The sequence below is a fragment of the Thermobia domestica genome, chromosome 16 (genome assembly GCF_964235325.1).
Source record: "Thermobia domestica chromosome 16, izTheDome1.hap1.1, whole genome shotgun sequence".
NCBI classification, from domain to species: Eukaryota; Metazoa; Arthropoda; class Insecta; order Zygentoma; family Lepismatidae; genus Thermobia; species Thermobia domestica.
In genome coordinates this window covers 118,502,104-118,517,137 of record NC_137469.1, presented here as the reverse complement: position 1 = coordinate 118,517,137, position 15,034 = coordinate 118,502,104, and the positions used below count along the sequence as shown (strand labels likewise).

At 36.7% G+C, this 15,034-nt stretch overlaps 1 protein-coding gene across 4 annotated transcripts in view; it reads left to right on the top strand.

Moving 5' to 3' along the window:
• Window positions 1–15,034, top strand: part of LOC145673369 (uncharacterized) — a 695,073-nt gene that overhangs the window by 512,863 nt on the left and 167,176 nt on the right. The gene's annotated exons all lie outside the window — the stretch shown is intronic.

Here is a 15,034-nt window from a genome sequence, read left to right as displayed (position 1 = left end):
GCAATCTTTATACAGACTAGCCCAAAAGTAGGTATACACCCCTGCATTGATCAAGTATAACATTATAGTTCATGGGTTTATTTCCTTCGGCTCTCCCGAGCTTAAGATGTAAGTAAAAACACCTTAAGAACAAATAATAAAGAAACTAAGTCTACCTGATGGATAACAATAAGAAATGAGCTGATCAGTACGGTACTGTATACCCACTTGTGGGCCACCCTGTATATTCGATTTCAAAGAAAATACAATATTTAATGGTATTATTGAGTGGAATTGCTACAATATTGCTTCAAAGAAATACTCATTCACTTGCATTAAAAAAAAAAGAGAAAGAAAACACAAACATAATGTAGAAAGATATTAAAACTTTCTAAATTGATCTAACCGAACATCCGAACTACCTGACAATTGAGCATTAGATTATTCACAACGTTCCCTGTTTTCCTTCGTTCATTTTGCTTCTTTTATTTAAAGGACCAGACCTAGATTTAAAGTAGGGATGGGTAAAACCGGTTTTTATAAAAACCAGAAATCGGTTTCTAGAAAAACCGAAACCCGAAAAACCGACATTTCGGTTTTCTACAAAACCAGTTTGGTTTTCTACAAAACCGGTTCGGTTTTCACCGAAACTGGTTTCGGTGAAAACTTTTGGGAAACACAGAAAACTATTTCTGTGGAAACAAATTCGGTTTCCGGAGAACAACGAAACACTATTCTGGTCAGAAATAGAACAAATTTTGGAAAAACCCGGGAATCCGGTAAAAAACCGAACCGGTTTTGGAGAAAACCGATAACCAGTTTCGGTGAAAACCGAACCGGTTTTTCTAAAAACCGAAAAACCTGTTTTTGTTCCCATTACTAATTTAAAGTTGCATGAGTTCGCACGTAGGATTAAAACTATTAAATTTGTTTTTTAACTTTACTTTTGTCGATGACTGTAAAGTAATATTGACAGAAATAATTCTTCCCATCAGATCCGTAGCTCGGGATGACCAAGGATGGCTGAACCCCTTCCCTGTTTCCTACTACCACCTTCAACCATTCTGAAACTTTCGGTTGTTCGTTATTTTGTATGTACGTATATATGTATGAATGTAAGGTAAATTCGAATTATCCTGCCAAAAATTATCTTGGCCTGTCTTATTCTGTCTCACATGTTAAGCGCACAACTACGGGGGGTCCACCAGGTCTGAACCCCGGAAAAAAAAAACTTTCCAACTGAACGTAGAGTTATACACTTTCTCAATAAAACTATATTTGTTTAATACGTAAATGATAGACGTAGCATGAAAATTGGATCTTACATTTCATTTGTACTCTTTCTCTTCTTAAAACAATCTAGTTCTATCATTTTTCATTTCCCAGAAAATATAGGTGGAAGTATTTTACAATTACTTATCGTCTTGTCGGGTGCAGAATAATACCCGTTTAACACTACATAGTCGCTAACGCTCTCGCCTTTGGTGCGAGCGGTCCCGGATTCGATTCCCGGTGGGGGTACTCGGTCGAGAAAGTGCAACAGCTTTTTCAGGCCAGCCACCTTGAATGAGGTTTTCCTGGGTTTTCCTCATTCACACCAGGCAAATGCCGGGGTGGTACCTAACTTATAGGTCCCAGGCCGCTTCCTTTGTTCCTTCCCTTTCCCCAGATCGTGTGCTCGCCGAGGGACGTCATCCCTCAAACGTGACGGGCTAAATGGCCATGAGATGCCGAGAGCCCAGAAATCTAAACCCTAAACTACATAGACGTAGTCGCTTGTAGTTTTGGACTCCTCCCAACAAAATTGTCTGGGTGTGCGCCTGTTTTGGCTACGGACCTCAGATACTGACGTTACAGCAGCATATGGAGAAGTCCGTGGCAAATAAAAGAACACAATCTAAAAATGTCAATCCAGAATTATATTACTGAGAAATATTGCATGGCGGTTGAGTGTAGGAAGGTGCTGTTCTCATAGTCATTTTGATGGTTAAAAAAAATAAAGAAAGAAAACTAATAACTTCCTTTTTCACAGCACCCCCTATTACCTAGCACTTCCATATAATCTGTAATATACAATTCATGTGTTCTTGGTAATCCTTTCGTTTATTCGTTGTCGCTTTCACAGAGAATGACTTGGGAGTTACTCATCTAAAATAATAACTGTCCGTTCGTTTTAGTCTGATGCGTTGGTACGTATATTATAAAGTTACTCGACCAGAAGACAGTAAACAAAGCCCGTAATTGTGTTGTGTGTAAAGCTTAGCTTCCTCAAAAACCGTTTTGAATGAAATGAAACCGGACGCTTGTGTTTCCACTGTCAGTTTCATTAATATCAGTTATCAGAAGCAAAAATTAGAAACTTTATCCAGATTCCTTTTAGTTTTTTTTTTCTGCTAAAACTTTAAAACAAAGTGTGAGGTAGGATCTTTCTCTCTCTCTCTTTTTTTTTTCCTGTAATAACTAAGCACTGTGAATACACAAAAATAGCACCAACTATTATTATTTCTGGTAAGTTATTTGTAAGCCATCCAGATGGTACTTTTCTTTTTTCCTTCTGGTACACGTGATTTAAAAATAATGAAAAAAGACAATCATACTCTGAATTGTTTTTTCAAAACTTTAAATTAAAAAAAGAATGCAAGCTAACTCTTTGATACATCAAATATACTTACTACTAGTGAGAAAAATCTTAACAAAAGAACATCGAAAAAAAATATATATATATGTACATATTCTTTCCTCTCTCTAGTCTGTGTTCTTGAACTTTTATAATTACATGGTATTGTGAACCTGTTGGGCTACTTTTTTTTTTTTCATTTACAAATAGACTTACAAAAAAAAGAAGAAGAAGGAACTCCTATCTAACAGCCATTAGTGATATCCAGAGGGAATGTGGAATAAATTTTCCGCTTCGCGTATTCATCAGTATATGTATATATATACCTTTTGGAAATAGTTCCCTCTTAGATACACACAACTACTCTGTCACTTGCTTACCAAGCTGTTGCTGGTTGTGGATTTAGGCTTCCTCTATTTTTTTTAGTGTTCCTTTTGACTTGTCTCCTTTTAAAAATTTGCTTTGATATATGTTCTTTTTTTTTCGTTCTTAATTTTCCTTCCGAAAAGAAGTAAATAAACAAAAAGGAATGAAACGATGCATTTTTTTTTTTTTTTTTTTTGATTCTGGACAATTCATACTTGATTTCCGTCTTTTGCCTCCTACATCTTTGTTAATTAGAAACAAACAAAGTAAATAGCCTATAATCTAATTAGTGTGTACACGCGACTGAACACTACTAACATTTGTATTATTTTGTTATTCAGACTGTAAAAGAAAATAATAACAATGTAAAGGATTTAAAATAGCTTTAATTTTGATTTAAACTACTCACTGATAAAACAATGCGTTTATTGTGTATATATATATATATATATATATATATATATATATATATATATATATATATATATATATATATATATAAAAGATTGTGTTACAGTTTGCCAACGCTATGAATACACACTTAGTGACATTTAATGTGAGACAGCAGGAAAAAAAATCCTGAATACTAATTGGTTACAATAGGCTACTACTAGTTACTGTAAAGGTAACCAAGAAAGTTCTGTCGCTTTTTGTGCAAGCCTGTGTTCAATTGGCCCTCACATCGTGAGTTGAATGCGAATGGAGATAAGGTGAAGGTCAGTTGTTGGTGTGGGTATATCCAACGTACTACCTAGTTATGGCAGTTCAATTACACCTTGAAATTGCTTGAGGACAGAGTGAACATGGGACCTCCTCAGAGCGTCATAAGGGCGTGTATGTTGTATGAGTTCAAACAGGGTCAAACGCCGCTGCAGCGGGGCGGAAGATATACCAGGTCTTTGGTGAGGGCGTCGCGACTACGCGGACAGTGCAGCGGCGATTTAACAAGCTTAAGAACGGTGACGAAACATTCGAAGACCTACCACGTGCCGGAAGACGAACACAGTACAAAATGAAGATCTTCAGGCAGCAATTGAGGCGAACAGTGGCCAGACATGTGACGAAATGTGACTACAATTTTGTGTGGGTGGAGATACCATTCGGCAGCACCTCCATCAACTTGGAAAGCACTACAAGTTTGGTCGATGGGTCCCACATGATTCGACTCCGGGCCAGAAGACAACGCAAGCCGATACCTATGTTTCTTTGCTGTCTCGTCTGAGGAAGGAGCCATTTCTGAAAAGGATGTTGACATGTGATGACAAGTGGGCCTGTACGAAGCTTTACGGCGCCGTCATTATTGGTTGGCATAACATGAACCAGCTCTAAAACAGCCGAAATCAGAATTGCACCAGTCGAAGTCCTCCTGTGTGTGGTGGACTACTCGCGGCATCGTGCATCGAGAACTGCTACCAGCTTGTCAGAGCATCAATGCAACTGTGTGCTGTCAGCAGTTGAGTCGTGCTAAAAAAAAAAAAAAAAAAAAAAAGGAAGCCAGCATTTCTGAATCGCAAAGGAGTTTTCCTGATACAGGAGAATGTTAAGCCCCACGTGGCTAGGATGATGCAGGACACTATTCTACGCCTTGGATGGTATACACTATTGCTTCCGCCATCCTCCCTGGACATTGCACTGTCCGATTATCATTTGTTCCATTCCTTGGAGAATAACCTTGGAGGACGCCAGTTCAAATCCGTAGAAGAGGTGCAAAATTTGCTTTATAAGATTTTTTTAAGGAGTAGGAGGTGGTGATCGAATTTTCTTCCTAGCTCCAAAGGAAGATCAGTTCACTGGGTGATGAGAACCAGGTGTAAAAGTGGATCTCAAAAGGTAGAGGGACGCTTGACGTCACGGCATCCGCCATTCATATCCTTAGCCATTGAATTTTTTTAGAAAGTGGGGACGCCATAGATATTCTTTGGAAGTGGGCGAACGACATCTACACGCGTTCCCCCTCAATTTTACTCCTGATGAAAACCAAACTTTGTTATTTTTCTCGATAATGTCTCTAACGAACTCGATTACAAGTTGAATGTGAGTAAAAGAATGTCTGTGTGTCACAGGAAAAGAAAGACAACAATAGATAGTTAAGGCTGTATCTTGCTACATATATTACAGTTCAGAAAGAAATAACAATTTCACCCAGGGAAATAAAGGCTGTCTATTACTGGCAATGATCATAAACATTGTAGTAGGGATGCGCACGAGACAAGATTTGAGACTGTCTCGACTCGAAAATGTGCTGTAAAAGTGATGTCTCGACTCGAAAAATATATATTTTTCTATTAGAAGAGCTGTGTCTCGACTCGAATTTTGTCTGGAAAATTCTGTCTCGACTCGACTCGAACGCATCCCTACATTGTAGAGTCACAATTTTTTTTCAATTTTGTCGAAAGCTACGCATGATAATTCACTCTCAAGTCCTGATATACGTGTCTTTTAATCACATGACGCCTCAGTTTGCCTTACGATGATGGGTGGAAGCTAAAAATGGGGAAGCACCAGTCGGGAATCGAACCCGGGACCACTTGGACATGAATTCAACGCTCCAACCACCAAACGATGGTGTCCCCATCTTTGGACAATATTTTAGTTAAATAGAAACTAAAGTGTAAGAATTAACTGTAATTTTTGGATTATATCTGAATAACGTACTGTTATACATACTGTCATTTTGTTAGTGTTACCGTGAGGTGTATTTCAGTTATCAGATACACATCCACAAGTATCATGAATTTCATACAGCATTAATTTTGAAGGTTTACAGATTAATTATTTTCCTCTTCGTTTTCTCGAAAACTACGCATGAGTGTTTACACCCATGCATATCATATTGTTCATCTCAATGTGAACTATAGATTGGTATTTGTCTCAACTTGTAACAAATGTTTCCTTCCTTTAAACGCTAATATTTTATATATTGTAGAGTTCATGATACTAAATACTAACTTTTGCCTTTTTTCTTTTTTTAGGTAAGCTAGCAGAAAGTTCATCTACTAAACATTGCTTGTACTTAGTGGAGCTTAAATCTTACGTAAGTATTTTTTATACAGGCTGATTAAAAAAAAAAAAAAAAAAAAAAACAAGGATTTCATTTGGGTCTAGAATTTCTAACTCAAATCCGATTTTCATGTGGTTTGTGGCAAATGATCAAGGAAGGATGGGAGATTTATGGAGCTATGTTTACTGGTATAAATTCATCCGGGGTAATATCGACCACGCCTCAAAAAAAAAAAAAAAAAAAAAAAAAAAAAGGCAAATATTCACCAGTGCACCTTACAATTTTAATGAGGTGTGGTGCATTCTGGAAATTTCAATTTTCTTCATTAGATGGTAACCTCGCCAAGGTCAATAAAAAAACAGGAAATTGTGCTGTACAGTTCTGTGCTACTGTGTGAGTATGATTAGGAGACAGTGAGAATAGTATACTATTTGGAGCAACATGAGTTTATCGTTAAAAGTTTTTGGAGAACGGAATCTGTTGTTGCTACGCAAATGGCATTTAGAAACAAATTTCTCTCACGTTCTGCCCCAGACAGGAATATAACATGGTCACTAGTTAATAAATGGGAAGAAACAGGACTGTTTCTGAGTGAGATAGGGAAGTATCGGACTCCGCAGGCGGGTGTTGTGGAAGATGTCAGTTATCGACTCGTTAGGTGGTCCAAGAAATCTCTTTGTTGTTTGTCGCAAGAAACCCGCTATAGCTTTTCAATATGTGTTTTATGGGTGTTACCACTAACACTTAATTTGTATTCTCACTAACAATTTATATTCTGCAATTTCGCTTCAAAAATCCAACATCTCATTTCAATTGTAAGATACACTGGCGAATATTTTCTGTTTTTCTTGAAGTGTTGTCGATATTATCCCGGATGAATTTAAACCAGTAAACATGGTCCCAGAAATCTCCCATCCTTCCTTGATCATTTGCCACAAATCGGACATCGGTTATCCGTATGAAAATCGGACATCAGTTAGAAATTCTCGACCCAAATGAAATCCGTGTATTTCACTCTGTATTTTGTTATGACTATAAATATAGAAAGTAATTTAATTGCAACTAAATAAGTTTGGCTTCGTTCAAATTCCTGGATGTTTTTTTAAATGTAGAAATTGTGAATATGTAAACATTTGCCGATTGCTGTGTGACCAAAATTCAAACGCAATCAATATACTTCAAGCTGGGTAGACAAACATTATATCTTAATGGTTCCAATTATACATCCATAAACTGATATAAAACTGAAACATTATATTTTTCCACTAAAGCAGCCTATCAAAAAATAACTATGAATAACAATTTTTACTCAAAATTTCAAAAAGTGATCTCAAAAGTAAACTTCATTTTCACTAAGAGAGAGAGAGAGAGAGAACACATTACCTAAAGTCTGTTTTCATTCCGCCCGATTACGGCGTCTCCGTAGTTTTAACTTCTAACAGCGACAAGTTATATTAGGATGGATTTACCAAAGTTTCCACAGGAAACCCCCATTGTTCGTTTGAGGAACATCACCTTGACGTTATATTATAGTTAATATATGTATATTTCTCCCTCGAGACCAAAATTATCCAACTGTAATGAGGAGTACAGACGTTCCCAAACATTGAGAGGAATATTCTCATCCTGCTGGAAAACTTTTAGCATTGTATGTTCTTTTAAGATTTAGAAATACGTAAGAGGATTGTGTGATGGTACGGATACAGATATAACAATTAACTGCTGCAAGAAATTAGTATTTATGTGTGTACAGATTTAACCCCTTTCTTTTATGACATGCACTTAGTAAACCAACTTCATACATGCATTTTCTTAAATTAATATTAGACGTTAAGGTGAATGTGTAGCGTTGTTATTCACAATGCTTGAAGTCCCGAGTTCGATTCCGGTGGAATTCATGTCGTGTACTTAGCTGTACAGTACGAGGAAGTGTAATATAACCCCAGTAGAGATCTGCACGGGCCAATTTTTCGGCCCAGGCCCAATCCAACCCGAAGGTATAGTGCGTTCACTGAACAGGAGTGCAGTTCGGCAAATTTCTTTGAAGTTCCCATGCTAATTTTTACAACAGCATCCTTCCCTCCTTCCATCTCTCTTTTGATCAAACTTACAGGGTTGCAAAGACTTAACATTCACTGTATCTGTACTTTCTTTCCAATACTATGGTTAATATGAAACAGATGTCCTGCAATGTAAGAACAAAAGAACAGTGTTTGGAACTGTGGCAACTAAGACTAAGACTGTCAGTTGTTTGAAATGAAGGTTCTGGTTGGTTGGTCATTTAGTTATGGCGGTGTTTTCCAGATGCTCCCTTTCCGTAGGAACGGACGATGAATTATTTATGGCACGAGCCACCATACGTTGAAGACGGCATTCTTTATATAAGAACTGCTCTTCAATTGAAGAAACGAACTATACCTAAACCCAGCTCAGCCCGGGCCTGGAAACTTTTGGAAGTTTTGAAGCTGGACCCGGCCTGGCAAGTTTTTAAAGTTCTTGTCTCGAACCCGGCCCTGTCCGAAAGTTGAGCCGCCGCTAAGGAACACTAACTCTAAATATTGCATTGTTTTTAATATATTTCACTCCATCTACATCCACACGGACTTTAACGTTTGGCTTTATTCCAATTATCGTTCAACGAAAGTCAATAATTAGTAGAACTGTAATTAATAGAACTGCAATTAATCGGCCAGACTTGAAGAGAAAGCCCTGTCGGCCCGTTCCGTGCAGGTCACTAAGTCCCAGTGGTGAACAGAAACGTAAAATAGCTAAAATAACAGACTAATATCTCGCCTACGTTGTTTTATCCCATGTTATAATTTTATAGAACATTTATTTCGCGTTTGCAATCACTCTGTATTGAAGTTTAGTGTCTGAGGGTATATGGGACATAGATTGACAGTTAAAGGTGCTATTCGAAACACCGTAATGATTTCAATGAGTTCTCCTATCGGAATCGAACACGGGATTGCATGCATCAAAGGCGCACGCGCTAGCGACTGTACCAACGGGGAGGGATTAATCAATTTTATCTCAGAAATGAAGTGCATGATGTAAAACTAGGATACAATAATTTCATTATATTGTATCCACCGTGATTAAGCTCATAAAGTGCTTCGTGTGGAGTATCGTACTGTATGTATCAGATCGGAAAGATGGACATTACGGAAAAATGATGAAAAACAAATGGAAGCTTTCGAAATGTGGGTGTGAAGAAGAATGAAGAGAATTAGCTGGGTTGAGCGGAAAACGAATGAAAGGGTGCTAGAAATGGTGGAGGAGAAAAATCAATTTTAGATATTATTAAGAAGAGGAAGAGAAACTGATTGAGACATTGATTAAACGGGAACTGTATCATGGGGGACGTGCTAGAGGATATGGTAGCAGGAAAGAGAGGAAGGGGGCGAAGGAGACTACAATTAATGGACGATATCTAAACAGAAAAGTCGTACGTGAAAACGAAGAGACAAGTGAAAGACCATGAACATGGAAGCCTCTCAGCTGCGAAAAGTGACCTGTCAATAATGGCAGAATATCTATGATGATGATGATGATGATAATATAATAATAATAATAATAATAATAATAATAATAATAATAATAATAATAATAATAATAATAATAATAATAATAATAATAATAATAATAATAATAATAATATTGATGTTATATCCTTAGAGAGTTGGTTTCAGGAACTCTTTTCCTCAACACACAGTAAAATCAGCAAACGTTCATGTCTCACATAAATCTACTTTGGTTGATAGGAAATTTTAATATTTTAGCACGAAAAAATCTCAATTTACAGTTGCGAGAACGTTATATATGTTCGACATTTCTATGTTTGAGAGTCCTGTGACAGATAGCTTTTGAATGTGGTCTTAAAATAATGGGACATATTTATCCATTGGCCTTCATAGGCTAAAATTGTATGCATATCTGTGTGGAAGGGAAAGGGATATGTAAAGGGCACTATAATGGTAGGTTGATGATGCTCCTGCAATACTCGTATGTTAGCCATAAATGAAACTTACTTTACGGATGTCCTCTTAAATTTTAAAGCAGATAGACTGACTTCCATTGCTAGTCTCGGTATAGAATAGGATATGGTATTTTAAGAGAAAGTGATTTAAGGCTATGTTTTTAACCCTAGGAAATGCTCGTATATTTTTTTCTATTTGTCACCTAAACTAAATTACGCAGCTGCTTCCCTTCCCCTTCCCCCCACAGAATGTTTGGTAGACATAATGCGCCCATTACAATTGGTGGACAACGAAGCAGAAAAATAAAATGGTGCCATGGGGAGTGATTGCGGGATCTTTCAGTTTGTTCTTGTCCTCCGTTTTTTTCTTTATTCTTTGTAGTCCAATTTCATTTCTTTTTCCATTTTCATACAAAAAAACAAGCTTTTTTAATCAGGGTTGCCAGAAATAAGTACTGGTGATCGAAAGTAACTGGTAATATATATATATATATATATATATATATATATATATATATATATATATATATATATATATATATATATATATATATATATATATATATTCTGACCTTAGCTTTAAAATGTTCCGAATCTATAATCCTGCATATAGATACGATTTTATCGTCAATTCAGTTTAGAATAGGATTCATATTACGTGCTACATTATAGAGTTGATCATTTTTGTCGAGTCACAACACAACATTTCGGTGCAAAGTGTAATATCTCACATGAAAAGAGGTATTTCAAGTGCAGAGAGCATGCATTTGTTGTGTACATGAACGGAATAGATCTTGCTATAGTCAAAATTTGATAACATTTTCATAATAGTATTCGTATGTATGCAATTTACTATATTAAATATTTAGAATTCGCTGTTTTCGTATTTACTTTTAAGTTCTTCTGACTAGACAAATGGTTGACGCGTTATACTTTAGATAGTGAACCTATGTTTGTTTCCCGGCAGAAGCTCAGTCTCCGTTATGGTGATAAATGAAGTGTTTATTTAGATAAAGGGTTATGTAACAAATTTGAAATGCTACAGGAGAGGCTTTTCTAACTAAGTTCAACATCCCATTTCAGGACCGATGAGATGTGGACCAATTTAAACATGGAATCCGAACCAGTGTAATGCGTTAATGTTTTTCTACCGGGAATCGAGCCCTAGACTATCAGAGAGGACCTAGTTTTTTTTTCCTTGTAGCTTTCGTCTCATCTTTTACAGATTCTGCTCTCTTGGTTTGATGAATATAGGTTTATTCTTATTGTGTTGTGTATTTTGATCAACTTTGTGTGGACGTAAGTTAGTATTGAAACAGTCATTTTGCAGTAAAATTCATTTTGATAAAAATGCTACATACGCATTATCCAAATCAACCCTTCCTTCATATGCCATAGAAGATGAGGTAGCAATCAAGTTATTTTTGTATTTTCTTGTCCCACGGGGTGTTAAGAATACTGCTATTAGAACTATGTTAGGAATGCTTTAAATTTTCATTGAAAGAGTAGCTAAATGAAAAATTTGTGCCAAAATATAACGTAGTTTTGTAGTAAAAGAAATAATTAATAAATGTAACACTTGTAGTCAGTAATATTAATGTGTAGGACATTAAAACGTAAAAGGAAATAACTCTTTCTACAGAGTGTTTCAAAATGAATATCGGGATTTTAAAGCTTTGTGTTTACCATGTTTACATAGTGTTTACTATGTTTAACGTAATTATAAATAAAACATCAAATGAAAGAGCAACTGAAACAGTTTCTGCTAAAAGTGTTTAATGTGAACACCATTCGTCACACGGCACACATCAAGCCGATAGGCGAAAAAGGCCCATAAACTTTCCACCGGGATATGGCTCAAAACACGTTCAATTTAGGGTAGTCTCGTTGGAACTGTGCCATCTCGTTCGGATTTGCTGACCGCCAAATGCGAACATTATGAGTGTTCACATTGTCACTTAGATGAACTGTCGATTTATCACTGAAGACGACACGATCCAGGAAATCTTCATCGTCATGCAGCAACATTTCATTTGCAATGTTGGTACGCAAACTGTAGTCTGTTAGGCTTGTAGCAACTGCAAATGATAAGAGTAATTATGTCTCCTTAAAATTCTCCACACAGAAGATTGCACTGTAACTATAGATTCAGTCTTCGCAAAATGTAAAACACAAAAAACTTTCTGCTCTCTAGTCACCATCTTTGTTAGTAGCGCTTTTTACCGGTAGACAGAGAGAACTACATGTATGTGTGCGTACAAAACTGTTTGAGTTGCTTTTTCATTTCGTCACATGAGAGCCAGAGGAACGTAACTCCAAAAATGCGGTTTTCGTTTTCTTCATCTTCGGACAGAGTTTTGAAAGCCCCACTTTGTGTAAATGGAACATAGCGCCATCTGTTTTCCTTGTCGATCATCTGTTGTAATGTAGCTCAATTACCATCTTTATCTGTAATTAATAACACATCTTTCTAAGAAAATAATATTTTCGTCCTCTTATCTGTAAAACCTACGAAACTGGAGTTACGTCCCTCTGGTTCTCATTCGACGATTTGATATATTAATTACAATTGTAAGTTAATTGTTATAAATATTACAAAGCCTCAAAACCCCGATATTAATTTTGAAACACCCTGTATTTTATTGAAAGCTAATGAGTGCAGTTTCTATGAGTGAGTGCCCCACCGTTATATTACATTAAACCATTTACTGTCTTTCAACATGAAAGGAAACTCATAAACGTGTCTCAAGTTTAAGGTTTCAGTTTTTGTAGTGGAGAAACGCAGGAAGGATACAACTTGGAACATGTAGTAGCATTTACAACTTGTAAGTGCATACACTAGAGGTGCCGTGGATTCTTTTTGCCAATTGTTGTCAGAACATTGTTGACGCACGTAACACTCCTTCAAATTCATAATGAAATGCTCTTGCGTGCGCTTAATTCTTGTGAGAGAATTCCGTCCAGATTTTTTCATTTTCGTAAAATGTCTTAAGTGAAGTTGTAATTGCCTTTTTAAATTTCCCACAGTTTATTTTTAGCGTTGTTGCATCTCCTTTTTACGTAAAAGGAACATAGATTTACTCAAAGATATTTAAATTTCTCACACTTTTTCCTCCTGGTTATTTACTTTTTCTTTCGTTTTCAATGCGTTGAAAAATCGTGAACAGAAGTTTCTCGACAGTCACGTTACAGGAATTCAAAATATAGTCCAAATAAACTTTTGACCATGATTTACACATGTATTAGTTGAATATCACCACATTGATCTGGCAATCCCATAGAATGCTATCGTTCTGCATTTTTAAAAGTAGATTTTCGCACGAGAGACAAGACAGGGCTCTTATAATAAAATATAAATTTTTCGAGACAAGATAGCGATTACAGCAGGGTTGCGGATAAGGAACAAAATTTTACTAGGCCAAGAAAAAAGCTACTAGCCCATCCCACAATAGAAATCATTTATTTACCTTCAGTATGATATTAAATATTCGCCCGCACCAATGAACCACTTGCCCCGGGCGAGTGGTTATTTGCATCCCTGGATTATAATAAAAATATATACATTTTCGAGACAAGACAAAACAGAGCTCTTACACTAATATATATATATATATATATATATATATATATATATATATATATATATATATATATATATATATATATATATATATATATATATACATTTTCCAGACAAGACAATTCTTACAATTAAAATATATAAAATTTTCGAGACGAGACAAGGTCGAACTATAGAAATAGGTGCATTTGTCGAAACGAGGCATCACTTTCACTTCTTTTCGAGGCGGGGCAAACTAAACTTTTTTTTTGCGAATCTCTAAACTCCCCCGTGGACACGCCTTTAATCCGGCAAATCCGAGTTCGATTTCAAATGGAAGCTAATGTTAGGATTCCACATTAAACTATAGATCCACATCTCATATAACCTTGGTGTTGGACGGGACTTCAAATCAACCAATCGTGGAAATCTCTAAACTCCCTTGGTTAGCGTACGCGCCTTCGACGCGGGAGAACCTGGTTCGATTCCCAGTGGTGGATGTGGTTCGGATCCCATATTAAGCTGTAGGTTCACGTCCTTACATATCTTCGGTATTGAAGGAAACGCTAAACTCCAAATCAACCAAACGTGATAATCCATATTTCAAAGCATTTTCTCGCCTTTAGATTCATGTCTTTTCTGAAATATATAAGAATATCAGCGGAGCAAAGTCCAAACAGCACTTACATATTTGCACATATTTGAGTAGGAGTGTTCACTTTAAGATGAATGAAGACTTCAAAAGCAGAAAATATTTTGTCTTTATATTTGTCTAGTAGAAAGTCACGAACAAATTACTATTTTGCATCCTGAGCACTATACTAACTCGATAATCTCAACAGCATTGTGGGTAGCCTATCAAGCGAGGATAATCCAATATTGCTTTCTTAGAAGCAATACAGGAGGAAATCTATTTTTGATTGTCCATATCTTTAGATCAACTGGATGCATCACCACCATTAACAAACTTGATTCCTTATTTTTGACCCCTTACACCCTGCCTAAAAGTGGTAATCGATCAAGCAGTTCTTAAGATTTTGTGACCCCTGGACAGACACACGGATAAAGTAAATATGAGGGAGAATCAGAAACTAACGTAAGGTTACATGTCCAATATTTCTGGAGGTTCGTCTGTTTATAGAGGTATGAAGAGTGTGCGATAATTGTAATACATGGAGTTTGCAACTGCGCAGAATTTCAGTAACCCGCCACCTACGGCGCTAGTTGCATGTAAACACACATGGCGACTCATTTGGAAAACTGGTTTTGCGAAGAAGTTTGCCCAGTTATTCGATTTCTGTGGGCGAAACCTGTAACCGCGGCTGAAATTCACCGACAGTTGGTAGAGGGTTACAGAGAGGCTGTAATGTCTCATCAGCATGTCGCAGAATGATGTGGAATGTGTGTGGTTGGTAGAGAAAACGTCACCGATGAGGAACGCAGTGGCCTTCCCAGCACGGCATCAACAAATTTGAACACAGCTCGTGTGGAGGTGGTGATTCAGGACAAGAGGTGGTCTTCCACTTGTTCCCG